Source organism: Protomyctophum parallelum (assembly GCF_964188405.1).
Source record: "Protomyctophum parallelum genome assembly, chromosome: 12".
Classification (NCBI taxonomy): domain Eukaryota; kingdom Metazoa; phylum Chordata; class Actinopteri; order Myctophiformes; family Myctophidae; genus Protomyctophum; species Protomyctophum parallelum.
Genome location: NC_139712.1, coordinates 22,285,311 through 22,293,791, shown reverse-complemented (window position 1 = coordinate 22,293,791; position 8,481 = coordinate 22,285,311).

Genomic DNA, 8,481 nt, shown 5'->3' with positions numbered 1-8,481 from the left:
TTGCTCCTTTACACCTGGCAGGGGGGAGTTTCCCTGGTTGGACGTAGCGCGTGGAAGGAACACGTTATTCCAACCAGTTCCTTTCCCCTCCATCAGGCGTCATATTCCATCCTAATTGGCTAACATTGGCTTTCAAAGTTTGCAGGATTGGCCCGTTTTGAACAAAAGGTTTAGTTTACACCCATTACGATTATGATCTCTTGGCATAATAATGGCAACTGTTGAAACATTGACAGAGAATGGTGAGTGTGTAACTTATTTGTTTTACTAGTGAGGGGCGCTCTTATCATCTTACAACATCGAGGAGGGAATTCGGTATAGCTTGAATGATGATGTAAAACAAACATTAAATTATCTTTTTAATGGGATTCAATGTTTGTGTTAGTGACTAAACAAATTTAATTATTAATTCCTCTTCATTGTCAATGGCGTTTTTAAAAGAAACATTGACCTAAAAACAAACATTAAACCTGTTTACAGTGACGGGAAGAGGGGTGGGGGGGAGATTCAGATTTTATGGGGTCCAGTTTCGAATTGCAGCCGTCCGTAGGTGCCCTTTGAGAGCGGTTTTGAAGGAGTCAAGGGATTCACATGTCTTAACGACGTTGGTAGGGCGTATATCTATTCTTCGTCCGAGCATAGACATGGTAATGCCCCGCCTGCCTCTGATGCGCCTATACCGACACTACAGAATACCGTACAAGAGTATGACAGCTTGGCACGCGCAACAGTAACTTGTAACTTTCATTTTTGTAGAAGAGGCAAACTAACTTTGATTGAATGATTGATTGATTGAACACGTATTTTTATGATTTGATTTGGGTGTGTTCTAATTAAAGTGTTAGTGTTGATTATCGTGTATTAATCTAATTATAGTAAACTAATACTATTATACTAAAGAAGATAAAGATCAAGGGAAAAGAGACCTTTTTGCAGTGCAATAATGTTCCAAGTTTACACTGTACACGTTTATTTAATTAGTTTGCCTCTTCTACAAAACATAAAAGTTACTGTCGCGCGTGCCAAGCTGCCATAACCTCCTGGCAGACTATCCACCTCGGAGGGAAGTCTGGTAAGGCCGGCAGTGTCGGTAGGTCAATCAGAGGCAGGCGGGGCGTTACCATGTCTCTGCTCGGACGTAGAATAGATATTTCGGTGGCATAGGAGCGAAATGTTTGTCCTTTGTTTGTGCCGAATCTGGGTTGCACATGGTTTGTTGAACTCCCTCTGGTGTTGTGGGTGTTGACTTCGTTAACATTAGACATGGGTATCTTGGTGGTGTAGAGAATGTTGTGAACCAGACCCATTGCAAGATGCTGCACTCTGTCGTCGACCCTAAGCCATTCCAGCCTGTCTCATCCCTGTAGGCAGACTCATCCTCCTTGGAGATGAGCCCTAGCTGTGGTGTCATCCGCGGGAGGTCGGGGCCTCAGAGTCGCAGATATCCATTTATATACCGGTCATGAGTAAACATCCCCTTAGGTTTTGGTATATATCTTACATTTTGGGTTTTAATGATTATTTCAAAAGATATTGCCATATTGCACTTTTTTTCATTTTATAAATGATAACCTCATGATGCAATATTTGCAATGTGTCCCAATTCAAGAGATACATTATACTACAATTGTATGGCTATAATTTAACTACTCAGATATTGGGTGTGGTGCTGTCAAACACAGTGTTGTATAAGTGTATGCAAACTAGTACAGTAGTTCTCAAAAGCAGGACTGTTGTATAAGAGCGTGGTTTGAAGCAGGAACATAAGCTACATTCTGTACGTTCTGCTGTCACCTGACAACATGGCCAACCTCAGACTCCTGTGCGTCCTCATTGGTGAGTAGACTCTTTAGTCTGGCAGCCCGGGGTGTGGAGTGGGAAATTTGGTATATAGTTTTTTTCATTATATTATTATTGCCCTAATTGTCTATATAGGACTACATACATTCATGAATCCACTTGCTGACCAGCTGTCGGTATTCAGCAATTTGTTTTATAGGGGTTTATGTGTGACCAATGCCATTGACATCCATAAAAGTGTATTATGCTTTAAGTAGCATGTGACGTGTCAAACTAGGGGGTTTTCATGATTCTGAATCCATTCCAAGCATTAGTTTTGCAACAACAAAAAAAAACCCTATAAAATAAATTGCTCAATACCGACAGGCCGGTCAGCAAGTAGATTCATGAATGTATTTATTTTAGCAAAAACAAAACTATTACCAAATGTCCCACTTTAAACAAAAAACCTGTTGGCTGCCATTACTTCAAAGCTTATTTATAATGACATTATGACAGGACCATGTTTGATCAGTTTTCACTCAGCGATATGGAAAAACAAATATAAATTCAAAATGTCACAATGCAATTTAATCTTAATCGATTGATGACTGACCCTGAAACTATAAGGGTTTGTGACTATGTTGTATTTATTTGGATCATATAATGTTAATATTTGACACATCACTGTGTTGTGTATATTGTGTTTCAGTGTTGGCTGCTGTTTGCTGGGAGGCTAACTGCTATACGAGGAGTAAGTACTGTCAACCTTAATGATGTGTTGTATTATTACATACAAATCACAATCACTCAATACAAAGAGTAAAATACATAATTTGAATATAGATTCAGCAAATGTTCCATCTTGTAAAGGAAGTGTGTGTGTGTGTGTGTGTGTGTGTGTGTGTGTGTGTGTGTGTGTGTGTGTGTGTGTGTGTGTGTGTGTGTGTGTGTGTGTGTGTGTGTGTGTGTGTGTGTGTGCGTGTGCGCGTGTGCGTGTGTGTGTATAAAACTATTGGATTTGCCAGTTGTTTGGGAGTGTGGTAAATTCAACTTACAACTCAGTTGTGGTAAGATATTTGTTTATTCTATTTTTCTTAACAGATATTTTCTCAACAGATATAATAGCTTATATTATTATTTAAAAATACTATACTACTACTACTACTAATAATAATAATAATAATAATAATAATAATAATAATAATAATAAATGTCTTTTGATTTGATGGAAAAATCTAAGTGACTATAATGAGTATTTAACGTGAAATTGACTATAAGATGTATTTCAGTAAGTGACTATGAGACATATTTAACGTGAAGACATATTTAACGTGAAGTGTCTGTTGGGATGTTTTACTATTAGGATCTGTTCGTCGCATCGCCGAACCACAGGTCAAATATGCAAAGAGGTGGTGGTTTTTCGGGTGGCGGAAACCCCATTGGTATCATACACATACATGTGCAACACATGCATATGAATCTGCAAAACTGTAAGAATTCACACACACACACACACACACACACACACACACACACACACACACACACACACACACACGCACACACACACACACACACACACACACTGGGGGCTGGGGGGTTCTCCTCAGGCCCCACTTTGAGAGCCGCTAATCTGTATAACGAGCTTCTCCTGTTCCTCCTCTCAGGTGTGTCGGGAAACATACCTGTGTGCTCAAGGCGCATGAAATGAATCATTACAGCACATGTGTGTCTAAATGGAGATGCCTTAAGGTCCAGTACAAGTGTGTGACAGTGTGAATATATGAAAGGGAGACAGCACAGGCATCAGGTATGTATGTGCAACTTGCACAAAGTGTCAGTCTGTACACCCGCTCACACATCATTCATTCATCTAGAGAGAGAGAGAGATAGAGATATTATGGTTTTGAATTAATCAGTCCTTTTGTTTTTGCTTTATTGTTTTCAATTTAATTTTTGTGAAAAGGAGTAGTTTTAGTTTAGATGTTTATGTTGGTTTAACCTTTGTCTGTATTAGTTTTAGTTATAGTTAATGCAATCAGTTTAATATTATTTTATTGTATGGGATAGTTAGGGAAATATTTTGTAGATCTGCTATTTGCACTCTCTTTGAAGACTTTTGATCATTTTAGACAATAGTGCCTTATACTTACTTACTTACTGTATATTGTTATGTGTTACATTTTGGGGGCTAGTGGTAAGCGGCTATAGTGGTAAGCAAACATTTACTTTACACAATATTTGATCATATTTTCTATTACATTTGTAAACCTTTGCAATGCTTTATTTAGAAACCTTAGAAACTAAACAAAATAATGCAAACGATAAACCATTTCTGATCACATGAGCATTGGCACAACTGAGTGGTGAGGGTAACAAGACTACTCGCCCCGTTTCTGTTTTCCTCCCAGAATCTTCCCCAGTGAGGGGTGGGAGAGGCTGGACAGCAGATGGCTGGACTTTGAATTTCTCTAACTATAAACTTTCATGACAGCAGAACAGCCTATGTACAAATATAATTTATGAAAAGCTACTACAGTGAAGTCTGTTCACAGAAGTTGTTGTAGGATATGTGGGGATTATCTGACGAGGTACCATTTGAGGGGGCAAAACCTTACATATACTAAATAATACAAAATTGTTTATAGGTTCAATATAAGTCAAATAATATAGCCTTTCCACAGGAGTATCTTTTTATATTTTTCCAAAAAGAATACAAACAGCCAATAGCATATTACAAAGTTATCCCCCTCACTGGGGAAAATTCCGGGAGGAAAAACGGGCACGCACCGGGGCGAGTAGTCCAGTATTCGTGGTGAGCACAGTGAGCGATGGAACTATACTGTAGCCTAATTGTTAAAGGACCACTTCACCCCTTTTGCAACCAGATCTTATTTTAATGATGTTTGAGAGACAAGAAACACTTTCCTGGTGGTTTCTTTTGTGGGTAATTTGTGTTTTTAGATAATTCAGTATTTCAAAGTTTCCATGGATGATGTCATGGACCCTGGGCTCACTTCCTTCCTGGACTACAATTCCCATAATGCTTTATAAAAATATCAACTGTTGAGTCATTGACATAAAGCTGGTGAGTGTTGCTGTGTGTGAATGTGTCCATGTGCTTCTCCTACACAGCTCCTTGAGGAAGACCCTGGGAGGATCATCCTCCAGGCCACCCAGCATCACTGCATGTCATTAATAATACAAGACCATACTGATTGTAACATTAATCTGTGAGCATGAAATAAAAGTAATGTCATGCAACCTGCTTGCTTTTCATGGCGAACGTCCGTTATAATGGCACGTGCAATCATGCATTAGAATTTATTTTGAACTCTCTATAGTACAAGCAAAAGTGAAATGATAACTTGGGGGGGGGGGGGTTCAATCCATGTATTCACCTATAAGAACAATTATAATGGTGAAGATGATCCAGATGCTATTAGATGCTAACTCTAATATATTAAAGTCTAACTCCTGTTGCTATGATTAGGTGATGTAATGATGATATAAAACAAACGGTGTCAAAACAAACATTGAATTATCTTTTTAATGGGATTTAATGTTTGTGTTAGTGACTAAACAAACATTAATTTCTCTTCATTGTCAATGGCGTTTTTAAAAGAAACATTGACCTAAAAACAAACATTAAACCTGTAAATAGGAAGGGCTGGCGCCCCTCAAAACAGTGACGGGAAGAGGGGTGGGGGGGAGATTCAGATTTTATGGGGTCCAGTTTCGAATTGCAGCTGTCCTTATATGTGCCCTTTGAGAGCGGTTTTGAAGGAGTCAAGGGATTCACATGTCTTAACGACGTTGGTAGGGCGTATATCTATTCTTCGTCCTAGCATAGACATGGTAATGCCCCGCCTGCCTCTGATGCGCCTACCGACACTACAGAATACCGTACAAGAGTATGACAGCTTGGCACGCGCAACAGTAACTTGTAACTTTCATTTTTGTAGAAGAGGCAAACTAACTTTGATTGAATGATTGATTGATTGAACACATATTTGTATGATTTGATTTGGGTGTGTTCTAAATTAAAGTGTTAGTGTTGATTATCGTGTATTGATCTAATTATAGTAAACTAATACTAATATACTAAAAAAGATAAAGATCAAGGGAAAAGAGACCTTTTTACAGTGCAATAATGTTTCAAGTTTACACTGTACACATGTAAAATAAACGGCATAAACAATATATTAGTTTGCCTCTTTTACATTCATCATTCTCTTGTATTATATCGTAGCCTACTTGTATGATTTATTTCCCACCACGGACGGAGTAACCTCTTTGCGGACTATCCACCTCGGAGGGAAGTCTGGTAAGGCCGGCAGTGTCGGTAGGCCAATCAGAGGCAGACGGGGCGTTACCATGTCTATGCTCGGACGTACTGTAGAATAGATATACGCGTTGGTAGGGCGTTCCACATTTCGGTGGCATAGGAGCGAAATGTTTGTCCTTTGTTCGTGCTGAATCTGGGTTGCACATGGTTTGTTGGACTCCCTCTGGTGTTGTGGGTGTGGACTTCGTTGATAGAAGTATTAATTTAGACACATGGGTATCTTGGTGGTGTAGAGAATGTTGTGAACCAGACCCATTGCAAGATGCTGTACTCTGTCGTCAACCTAGCCCCTCTCGGGACCCTACATAAAGCTTTTCTGAAATGTTGATGAGTTTTATGTTGGGTCCCTGGTCAGACCTATATTTTCGTATGGAAATTCCGGTACGCGGATGTAGAAATTCTCTCTAAAATAGGATCAAATAGGAAGTGACGGCATTATTTTCCTCGAGTTATTCTGAATTCGGTAACTTTAAGTAGCTATACATCCCGCTGCGAATATCTCCTGTGGCGCGGAAGCCGTTAAGTATTTTTAATCTTTGTTTGACCGATTTGGTCGCTTTATTTCTTCTTGTTTGTTTACCGTTTATTGTACCGCCTCCCGGTGTGCGGTTGGCTTGTGAGGCTACGTCCCTGCCTCTGATCTGCTGTGTCATAGCTATAGCGCCACTAGCTAGCCAGATAGGCGGTACAATGAGGTGTCAATAAACAAGGAAGGAAGAGAAGAATCCAAGCTTCCAAATCGGGCAAACATATATTAAAAATACTTAACGGCTTCCGCGCCACAGGAGATATTCGCAGCGGCATGTATGGGTACTTATACTTTACATATTCAGAAAGCCTCACACGGAAACATTTCGTCATAGAGCGCGGAGAGGCGCTAAACATGGAGTAAATGTTTTAAACAGGTGGCATGGTAGTAGTGCAACAGGACCCAATGCACTGGGTCTAACAAATGTCAGAAACTTCAGTAGCATTGGGTTCTGCTTGGAGGGCTATCGTCAACCCTAAGCCATTCCAGCCTGTCCAGCTGCACAACCTCATCCCTGTAGGCAGACTCATCCCCCTTGGAGATGAGCCCTACTGTGGTGTCATCCACAAACTTATCTACTTGGCGGTCGGGCGCCTCGATCAAAGTCACAGATATCCATTTGTACCGGTCGTGAGTAAACACCCCCTTATGTTTTGGTATATTGGTTTTTAATGATTATTTCAAAAGATATTGCCATATTGCACATTCTACAAATCATTTCCTCATGATGCAATATTTGCAATCTGTCCCAATTCAAGAGATACTTTATACTTTATGGCTATAATTTAACTACTCAGATATTGGGTGTGTGGTGCTGTCAAACACAGTGTTGTATAAGTGTATGCAAACTAGTAGGCCTACAGTTGTTCTCAAAAGCAGGACTATTGTATATAAGAGCGTGGTTTGAAGCAGGAACGTAGGCTACATCAGTTCTGCTGTCATCTAACAACATGGCCAACCTCAGACTCCTGTGCGTCCTCATCGGTGAGTAGACACTTTAGTCCGGCAGCTGGGGGTGTGGAGTGGGACATTTGGTATATAGTTTTTTTTTCCATTATTATTATTATTGCCCTAATTGTCTATTCATGAATCCACTTGCTGACCAGCTGTCGTTATTGAGCAATTTGTTTTATAGGGGTTTATGTGTGACCATACCATTGACATCCTATATAAGGCAAAAATGACAAAATTGTATTATGCTTAAGTACCATGTGACGTGTCAAACTAGGGGGTTTTCATGATTCTGAATCCATTCCAAGCATTAGTTTTGGACAAAAAATACCCTATAAAATAAATTGCTCAATACCGACAGCCGGTCAGCAAGTGGATTCATGCATGTATGTATAGACAATATTTTAGGCAAAAAAAGAAAAAAAAATAGCAAATGTCCCACTTTAAACAAAAGAGAAGGCTGCAGGATTACATCAAAGCTTATTTACAATGACATTATGACAGGACCATGTTTGATCAGTTTTCACTCAACGATGTGGAAAAACAAAATGTCACAATGCAATTGATCTTAATCGATTGATGACTGACCCTGAAACTATAAGGGTTTGTGACTATGTTGTATTTATTTGGATCATATAATGTTAATATTTGACACATCACTGTGTTGTGTATATTGTGTTTCAGTGTTGGCTGCTGTTTGCTGGGAGGCTAACTGCTATAGGAGGAGTAAGTACTGTCGACCTTAATGATGTGTTGTATTTATTACATACAAATTACAATCACTCAATACAAAGAGTAAAATACATCATTTGAATATAGATTCAGCAAATGTTCCATCTTGTAAAGGAAGTGTGTGTGTGTGTGTGTGTGT